The sequence below is a fragment of the Eschrichtius robustus genome, chromosome 1 (assembly GCF_028021215.1).
Source record: "Eschrichtius robustus isolate mEscRob2 chromosome 1, mEscRob2.pri, whole genome shotgun sequence".
Taxonomy (NCBI): domain Eukaryota; kingdom Metazoa; phylum Chordata; class Mammalia; order Artiodactyla; family Eschrichtiidae; genus Eschrichtius; species Eschrichtius robustus.
In genome coordinates this window covers 118,288,540-118,298,754 of record NC_090824.1, presented here as the reverse complement: position 1 = coordinate 118,298,754, position 10,215 = coordinate 118,288,540, and the positions used below count along the sequence as shown (strand labels likewise).

The 10,215-nt window shown below is 44.9% G+C and overlaps 1 protein-coding gene across 1 annotated transcript in view; it reads left to right on the top strand.

Moving 5' to 3' along the window:
• Positions 1 to 1,730: 1,730 nt before the first annotated feature.
• The window catches only part of MNS1 (meiosis specific nuclear structural 1), a 93,537-nt gene continuing 85,052 nt past the window's right edge, over positions 1,731 to 10,215 (top strand). Inside the window, exons 1-3 of the mRNA XM_068552059.1 lie at positions 1,731 to 1,815; positions 1,999 to 2,103; positions 3,539 to 3,689. The gene's annotated coding sequence lies outside the window, so the exon portion shown is untranslated. The remainder of the gene's footprint in view (positions 1,816 to 1,998; positions 2,104 to 3,538; positions 3,690 to 10,215) is intronic.

Genomic DNA, 10,215 nt, shown 5'->3' with positions numbered 1-10,215 from the left:
CAAGAAGCTCACTCGTACTGAGCTAAGAAGCAGGATGACTTCAAGGGAGACTCCCAGCCACCCCACCCCAGTTTTCCCAAGGTCTGAGTAGCAGAAATCAAATCCAAGAAGGGTCCTAATGATTGGTGCTTCTTAATAATGATTGCAACATCCGCCTGGGAGGCTTGAAGATCAACAAGAAGACAGGACTCCAAGGAGATGGTGTCCTGCTCCACCAGGGACTGCTCTGGGCTCCTGACTTGCCTCTAAGTTTACTTGGTGATCATAGCAGCAGTGAAGAGCCTGCACGGGCAAGGCATCAAGGGCAAGGACTGCAACATCTGTAGGGCTGTTGAACTGTGCAAATCCACCCACCATCAAAGCTTAGTCCGGCTAACTTCTCTTCCTTTTGGTTCTCCAGGCCCTCACTGGATCACATGCGTCTCTCTCTCCACTGAGCGCCTCTTACAATGTGCAATTTAGCATTTTATTATAATCAGTTTCATAATCTAATTGTTCCTGGTACATTGAGCTACCACAACAAAACCACATTTGTGTCTTTCACTTCTTTGAAATGAGAGAGGCACAGTATCAGGTGTGCAGCAGGTGTCTAATACTTAATCTAATTGGGAATCAGAAAATAAGAGCTTGTAGAAAATGTAAGTATAGCTTCCTCCTTTCAAAGAATAGTACACAGATCCAGAGAATTGCTGCTTTATTCATCCCACAGGTGTCTAATGAAACTTTCAAGTTACCGTGCTGGGCGCTGTGCAGGAGACAGAGGTGCCCAAGAGATGGGCCCAGCTCTCACGGACCTTTCAGCGAGGCATGGAAAACAGGAGTCGTGCCCCAATCACCAAAGGGCGAAACCCAGGAGGAAGGTAAAATAAGTCTGAGGGGGGATCTCAGGTGAGGGAGATGATGGGTCATTTAAAGACTCAGGGTGATTTTATGGAGAAGGTGGCAGCTGAATTCCATGTTGAAGGATGTGCTCTGCGGGAATGGGGGAAGAGTATTCAAGTATGAACGCGCTGTGGCCTTCACCAAGCTTTACATCCAATTCAACACCAGCCACAGGAGTCCGCTGGGACAAGTGTGATTGTGGCTGCCGTCCACGCTGAGCCTCCTGAGGGTTTGCTGAAGGAGGACACAACCGTCCACCAGAATCAGAGCTCCTCTTGACGTGGCTCTCAGCTCTCCACACCCAAAGAGGGCTGCCTCTCTCTTCTTGTTTCTCAGTTCTAATTGCCCCCTCTTCCCCCCACCAAGGGCAGGGAAGCTTGTAGTCCGACTTGCCTTTGGCAGCTGAGATGCGCTCTGACCTTCTCGGGTGGCCCCAGCCCCAGGGCCCTAGACCAAGGCCCAGCTGTGCCCAACGCCCCTCTGCCCAAACGTGCTGTGAGTTTCTACTCTGCCCGGGCCTGGCCTGGTTATCACGCCCCTGGAGGGGGGACAGGTGCGGCCCACTTCTGTCTCGACTCCGCCTCCGCTCCGCGCCCCCCCCCCCCCCCCCCGGGTTTGCTCTTCCCAGGAGGGAAGCCAGGCTGGGCCTGTTTCTGGGAAAAGAGGGGAGTGGTTGAGCGAGCTCGGAACGCACAGGCCAGGAGCTTCCGAGCCCTCCGCACTGGGGCCGCAGCTCGCCCCTAACTCTGCCTTCAGATGGCTCCGCCCCGCCCTCCCGCCTGCACGGAAGGCTCACTCTCCCCGACGCTGCCTGCCACCCAGTTCCACCCTCCCCCATCCACCGGAGCAGCGGCTTCAGCCCTGCTGGCGCCTTTGCTCACCCGGCTTCCCCTCGCTGGGCCTGGGCAGTGGCCAAAGCCAGCTCCTCTCCAGGTCTGCTTGCTTCCTTTTGTCTCCTGTCGCTTATTCCCTTTGGATTTAGGGAGAGAGGGAAAGCGTCAGGATGCCAGCACAGCAGCCCAGGGAACAGAACAGAACAGAGAGGTGCTGGGTAACGTGCTTCTCTTCTTAGCTTGAAAGCCTGTCCCACAATTTCCTCTCCATTCTCCCCTCTAGGCCTGGATCTGCAGCTTCCTGTCTGCAACTTAACCGCCACATCAGGGGGAGTTCTGCAAGTGGCATCTGGATGAAAAGGCAGCCTCTTGGGCACTCCAGCAGCTGGTGAGGCCTTCCTGCCTTCTGATTGTTTAGGTTTCTGTCTGGTGGCAACGTGGGGGTAGGTAGGGTGGGAACGTGCTCCAAGCCAGGGTACCCTAATGTCCTCCCTCTTGGCTCTGAGGCTTCTTGCCCCTTTGGCCTGGGCAGGCTTTAAGTCACTAATTCTTTACAGGTATGATATGCTTTTTACCTTTTAGTTAAGTTCCTCTGTCCCAAAACTCAGTTTAAGTAAACATTTAGATACGGCAAAAATATACGATTCGCTTCTAATCCTTTGGTAGATGTGCGTTTCACACTGTTTAATGTCACCCTGTTTGAGGTAGGACAGTACATGAGGGCTGTACCCAGTTTCCCTTTTTCCACCTTCCAACTACACCTCATTCTTATCACCTGCCCACGGATGGGGGCCTCCGTCTTCACGTCCGCCTGTCTGGCAGGCACTGGCAGTGCTGCTGCTGGCCAGACTGAGCTCACATTGCTGCCTCCGAACTTCCAGGTACTTTAAAAACCGCCTCGCTTAGGGCTGTCTGTGGATTTGGACTGAGGGAAAAGGCTAGAGGGGCGACTTTGCTGTAATCTGCCGCAAAGGCCTCGTATTTGAACGTGTAGGCAGCAAACTCTGGTCTCCTGGCCTGATGATATGACAGCCCTGGGAACCAGTGGTCACAGACCACCCCAGCTTCAGTCTGAGCAAGCAGGGAGGTCATTGGACAGGGTTTCACCTGATCCTTCTCTACTTCCAGCCCCCAAAACCCCCACTAGCTCACGGTTAAGATTCAGGAGATATTCAAAGACAAAAATGACATAAAATGTGCAGACGTTAAGTACTTAATATTGATCTCCTCAAAAGAGGTTTAACACCAGTAAAAACTGAAAATAGACTCAAAATAATTTTCATTTTAGAAATTGTCCTATGGAAGCATTTGAATGTATGATAAAGAGTATCCTTCTCAATCTACTAAGCAAATGTAGAATCCGTGAACCCAAGGCTGACCGAGCCCAGAAGCTTTCTCTCCAGTCTGCAGGCCATGGCTCCCTGCCTGACTCAGCCTTTGTTTCAGGCTTCAAATGCCCAGGACCTGAGGCGTCTATTTATATGGAGATTCAAAGCCAGGTTTAAAGGAACTTCTCTTCCTCTTAACCTTCCAGGGTGACTCTTGACCACATGCATCTCCTCCCTCCATGAACTCCTTTGTTATTTTCTGTTGCTTACAACTAACATTTTATCATATTCTGTTTATAAGTTAATTCTTTCAAGTCTTTACCAACCCCCCGCCAAAAAAAAAAATCCCACAATATCAGTCATGCAATAAGTATCTAATACTTACTTTAAATTTGGGAATCAGAATATTAGAGTCAGTAGGAAAGCTAATATAGCTTCCTTCTTGCACAAAGTGGGAAACAGATCCAGAGAATTGCTGCTTTATTCATCCCACAGGTGTCTAATGAAACTTCCAAGTCACTGTGCTGGGCGCTGTGCAGGAGACAGAGGTGCCCAAGAGATGGGCCCAGCTCTCACAGACCTTTCGGTGAAGCATGGAAAATAGGAGTCGTGCCCCAATCACCAAAGGGAGAAACCCACGAGGAAGGTAAAAATAAGCCTGAGGGATCTCAGGTGAGGGAGATGATAGGTCTGCTGAGGGCCTCAGGGTGGTTTTATGGAGAAGGTGGTACTTGAGCCCCGTCTTGAAGGATCTGGATATGAGGGAATAGGGGAAAGTGTGGTGGTGTGAAAGCACATTCAGGGAAGAAAACATGAAGGAGAATATTAGAAGCTAAGACCAGAATGCCTCAGGGTCAAATTATAGCAGACCTTGAATGCTGGCCAAAAAGCTTGTACTCTAACCAGTAAGGAGGAAGCACTACAAAGGAAGAATTTATTAAAAATTTCCAAATTCTTGAACATGTATTGAACTCTTTTTCAAAAGTGAATTCTCCATCCTTGGAGGTTTAAGGACCAACTGGATGTGCTTTTCTCCACCTATCCACTTATGATTTGTAGAGATTCGTAAAGAGGATTCATGCATGGACTAGGTAACTGCTATGGTTACTTCTGATTGAGATGACAAAATCAGGATTTTGGAACTAGAAATTGACCCTAACATCACAGCAGGGAAGACTGAATTTCTTTTTGTATTTAGTAGGTGCTAAATGTATGCTTCCACAATTAATGAATGACGTGAACAGAGTTGTGCTTTAGGAAAAGGAATTTGGCAGCAGTGTTTACACTAGATTAGCAAGAAGGGAGAGACTGGATATAGGGAGACGGCTTAGGACACTGTTATTCATTTTCAAGGCCTAAACTAGGTTAGTGGAAATGGGAATGGAAGGTAGATAGACACGGTGGATGTAGAATCAAGATGACTACTTTGCTGTAATTATCTGTGACTCTCTTCCTCAATGGATTGAAAATTCCATGGGAGCAAGAAGTGTATCTTTTTTGACTTTCTATCCCCACTGCCTAACAATGACTAGCACATGTAAGTGCTCAGCAGGTATTGAATGAGGTTGTGGAGTCAGTGTTGCCTGGCTGAATGAGTAAGTAGTTGAGATGGTATCATTTGAGGGGCACTGGATATCCAAGCTGCTGGGCAAGGGGCAGCCAGAGTCCCTGGATCGGAGCCCAGGACTTGGGTGGTCCTGGGGCAGAGGGAACACAGGACATAGCGTCTGTCTCTACTTCCTCACTCTCCATGCCAGGCAGGGCTTCATCCCCACAGCCCCACCAGAAATTTTCACATTTAGGTCACCCCACCCTTGCCCTGTCTTCCCTCTCAATGCTGATAACTTCTCATCAGCATTTGACACAGTTGACCATTTCATTCTTGGAACATTCCCTTCACTTAACTTCCAAGACATTACTCTGCTGGTTTTCTTCCTACCTTACTGATGGCCCCTTTCGTTCTAGGCATTTTGGCTTAACCTCCTATTCCCAATCTTTAAATCAATGGTTCTAAGTCTTAGCTGCACATAAGAATCACCAGGAGCTTTTTTTTTTTTTTTTTTTTAACATCTTTATTGGAGTATAATTGCTTTATAATGGTGTGTTAGTTTCTGCTGTATAACAAAGTGAATCAGCTATACATATACATATATCCCCATATCAACTCCCTCTTGAGTCTCCCTCCCACCCTCCCTATCCCACCCCTCTAGTTGGACTCAAAGCACCAAGCTCATCTCCCCGTGCTATGCGGCTGCTTCCCACTAGCTATCTATTTTACATTTGGTAGTGTATATATGTCCATGCCACTCTCTCACTTTGTCCCGGCTTACCCTTCCCCCTCCCCGAGTACTCAAGTCCATTCTCTATGTCTGCATCTTTATTCCTGTCCTGCACCTAGGTTATTCAGAATCTTTTTTTTTTTTTTTTAGATTCCATATATACATGTTAGCGTACGGTATTTGTTTTTCTCTTTCTGTCTTACTTCACTCTGTATGATAGTCTCTAGGTCCATCCACCTCACTACAAATAACTCAATTTCGTTTCTTTTTATGGCTGAGTAATATTCCATTGTATATATGTGCCACATCTTCTTTATCCATTCATCTGTCGATGGACACTTAGGTTGCTTCCATGTACTGGCTATTGTAAATAGTGCTGCAATGAACATTGTGGTACATGAACTCTTTTTTTTTTTTTTAATAAATTTATTTATTTATTTATTTTTATTTTTGGCTGCCTTGGGTGTTTGTTGCTGCGCATGGGCTTTTCTCTAGTTGTGGTGCGCGGGCTTCTCATCGGGTGGCTTCTCTTGTTGCAGAGCACAGGCTCTAGGCACGTGGGTTTCAGTAGTTGTGGCTCGCGGGCTCTAGAGCGCAGGCTCAGTAGTTGTGGCGCACGGGCTTAGTTGCTCCGTGGCACGTGGGATGTTCCTGGACCAGGGATCGAACCCGTGTCCCCTGCACTGGCAGGCAGATTCTTAACCACTGTGCCACCAGGGAAGTCCCTGAGTAAATGTTTTTGTCATTCCCCACATCTAATCCATCATCAAATCCTGATAGTTTTATTTCTAAATTACATTCTAGACCCAACCACTTCCCATCACCTCTGCCACCACCATTCTCAGCCCTCGCTGTTCCACAGCCATGGCTTCCCGACTGTTCTTCCTGACTTCACTCTTGCTGCTTTACAGCTCACACAGCCCTTAAAGGGCTCTTCAAAAACTTACATCATATCATATTTCTTCCTCTTTAAAAATCTGTCCAGTGGCTCCCTATTATATATAGAACAAAATTCAAACTCTCTAGTCTGGCCTTCAAGGTTCTTTATGATCTGACCTTTCCTACTATCCAACCTCTCCCTCACTCTCCCCTTCATTCACTCTGTTCCCGCTGTACCTCCTTTTGGCTGTTTGTGATAGCCTTTGCCTCTGAAGCTCTTTGCCTAAATCTTCATGTGGCTTGATGCTTACACTGTTCAGATCTCTGCTCACATGCTATCTCTTTAAAAGAGTCTTTGCTGACCTAGCCTCTCACAGCTAAAATGGTCACTGTCCTTCCCCACAGTGGTCCTCTATTTTAACCTTGCTTTATTCTCTTCTTAGCTCTTATTATTATCTGAAATCATGGTATTTGTTTATTTCTGTCTCCCCCCGCCCCATCAGTAGGAGACAGGGGACTTGTCTGTTTTATTACCAGTAGTTTCTCAATAATTATCTGTTGAATGAATTGTTAAATCCGGACTTGGAATTCAAACTGATAGTGAAGCAGACTGTACCACCAAGTTGTCACTGTGAGGTAGATGAACAATCTCAGCACGAGGCATAGTTAATTCAAGACTCTATCAAAGGTGTTTTAGGAGAGTCTCTGCCTTAGCCGGTAGGCAGGCTGTCTGCCCTAAACTTCCTTCCTTCCTCTAGTCATGGTGTCTGAAACTCTCCCATTGGCAATTCAGATTCATGCCTCTGTGTTGGAAGGTTTTCACCTCCTCTTGAATTCTCTACCAAGATTCAAATGCCTTCAGCATGTGTCTGTTGGCTAATAAAAGATTCGGGAAAAAAGACTTTCTGAGAGATCAGACCAACAACAGCAGGGACTAAGAGCAGAGGGAAGGCAGCCGATGGCCATACTAAGTTTTCTTCACCGTGCTATAATGCCTTTGACAGAGTCACTGGAGGCAATCAGTCCTATAGAAAGCTGGATTGCTATAGGCCTTAACAAAAGACTTTCTGTGTGGATTCCAATGGGACTAGCAACCTCCTAATCTCTCCCTCCCCTGTGTACTTCCTGTTCCACTCCGCAATCCCCAGTATAATTTCCTGCATATGGGGACTTGACAGTTTGGTAGTCTACCCTCCTAATTGTTTTTCTATCACAGTAAATCAACCAGCCCAACCTCTATCCTTAAGAAAATAGTGATTTTTTAAATGCCTAAACAATATGTTACAGTATTCTTAAATGCCAGTTGAAAACATTTTCTTATTATAAGGTAATACTTATATTTTAATAACACGTTAGAAACAAAGAATTTAATTTCCCTAGTATTCAAATTTGGGTTCCCTGAGAAGTAGACTCAGAGATGGAGATTAGCATGCAGAGCAGGTAGCAGGGAGCACTCTTGAGATCAACATTTGTGGAAGGGAAGGAGGCAGGACTGGGCAGAGGGAAAAGCTGAGATCAGTGCAGCTTCCACAAAGGCCTCAGCTCAGCCCCTGGAGAGCTCTTCAGAAGAGCTGGGATGGCCTTTTAGAGTTGACTCCCCTTGCAGTGAGGAAGCTAGGGTTTCAAACTCCCACATCAGACAGACACTGGATGCAAGCTGATCCCCTGTGAGAGAGGGGGGCTGTGTGGCCAAGGGCAATTTCTGGAGAGGACTGACAGCTGAGGGTTATCTAGTGACAGCGCTCCTAGCATCTAGGAAAATAAGTCCTTAGACCAGAATACAGATCTGGGCAACACGACACAGCATCCATTACACCTAGTGTTTTCATGTTGATGTCGCTTTTTGGTTGCTAACATTATTCTGGGTATCTATTGCAAGGCAGTTTGATTAATTACGTACTAAGAATCTCCCTCCACTGAATTGGCTTTACTACTGAGGAATCTTTTCTTGTTCATGCTGTGCTTCTGAAATACTTTCACTTTTCTGTCCATAACATGTGCTATATTCATATGCAGACGAGAACTGTGTTTTTTGATGTTGTTGTCATTCTTATTTGACATTTTGTGAAGCACTCACAGGATGTACGAGGGTTCTCAGATTGTTTCTTGGCCATCTGCAGTGGCCAGTCCGGATGATTAGAAAAGTAAGATTCGACTCTCATTAATCCTGCAGACTCATTTGAATCCATGTCCCAGAATTTTCTTTAAAATAAATAAATAAACAAAATAGATAAATAAAACCCTCAACCTAGATGATGTTGGAGGAACTAATTACCCAGGCTTCCCATTATAGTTTTGTCTGTGTAAGGACTGCCAACTGGGGCCCTGAGTAAGCATAATTGAGAATTAATGTGTTCTGCAGCTCAGAGTTGGGAAATAAAACTGGGACGACCCACCTAAAGGAAAAAAAGATGATTCTTATCATGTAAGTGAGGCAATAAGGACCCTTGATTGTTGGCTTTATTGCTCAGGCCTAGCCCACAGACAAAGACAAAAGGACCTTCTTTCTGCTATGGTTTTTCAATCTGGCAAATTTGGTCTCTGAAATAAGACTAAATTATACCTTGTTCATCTCTGCAAAAACATGGACATGAAAGAGCAAAGAAGTTATACTTAGTAAGTTCAACACGTGTCCCAGCGAGCATTAAGCAAATAATAGATTCTTATTTGAGATGGTCTACTTGTCTGGAATTCTAATATTGTGGTTGGGACTGGGAGTTGGTATCAGGTGCATCATGGGCCTATATCCCTCTCCCTGCACTACTCCCAGCATCTGAGGATGATGAGGGAAGTTCACTTTTTTCTTTGCAGCTTTGGTTTATTGCTAGGGAGGCTCTACTCAGTGTTTTTGTTTGGATGGCAATAGAGTCCAGTGGCTTGGCATGTGACTCTGAAATCCTGGCTTCGTAACTTAGTAGTTGTATTATGTTAGGCATCCTAAAGTATCTGCTCTGATCCCTTAGTTTCTTCCTCTCTAAATTTACAATGACCAGAGCTCCTACTCCTAGAGTTGTTAAAATAATTAGACAGTACATGTGAAGTGCTGATGGTGCATAGTAAAACCAGTAAATATTAGGTATTATTGTTTGTGCAGAATGAGTTCACAGGTATAAGATTAGGTTGAGAGTCACTTGGACAATTTCTGGGACAAAGAAAGGGGCAGATAGATTTGGTTGAACTGCTAATTCTTTTAATATATACAATTAAGTAAATAAAATAGCAACAAAGAAGTTTCCATGCAGAGTTGAAACCAATGAGATAGATTCCCTCTTTAAAGTTAGATCTAACTGTGGGAGCTGGATTAGATAATTTATTGGTAGCAAAGGTAATATTAAATGTTAAGTTAGGAGTGGCCATTGCTGTCATTGCGAGTCCAGGAATAGTCATTTCTGTCAATCACAAAAGATATAAGTCAGTCAAGGAATTGTATTTTCCTATACCAAAAAGCCTTCCCTAGCTGAGCAGAACAAGATGTAGACTCACCAAACTCAACAACCTGCTTTTCTTACAAGAAAGCATTATAAAACTTAAGAACAGAATTTTAAATTTTGATCTGGTAGCCAACTTAGGCTCTGCTCCCCTAAGGTATTATTAACTGGGTAGGAAAAATGGGTCTCTGTAAAACCTAAAACGTTTCTAGCACACGTATTCCTTAATCTAGGTATTTTATTTGGAAATTTTTAACTTCTGTGTTAGAATGCCTGTTGATTTTTATGTTTAAGAGAAGTGTTTCTTCCATATCATGTTGTCTTTTCTAGTTGAATTTGCTCCATCTTTATTCACTCAACAAATATTTATTGAAGGGCCACTATGAACCAATTAGGTAGTAGGTGGGTGTTCTGAGTGGAGGTAAAAGGAGGAGGACAAAAACGGTTAACAGGCAAATGTCTTTCAAAATTCTGTTGAAAATGTGTATTATTTTTATGCTTTACGTTCATGTGTCTGAATGAACTGAACTCTATGCTTCCTTATAGTTGGGACCACATCTCCATAGCATTTTGGTAAAATTTCTGT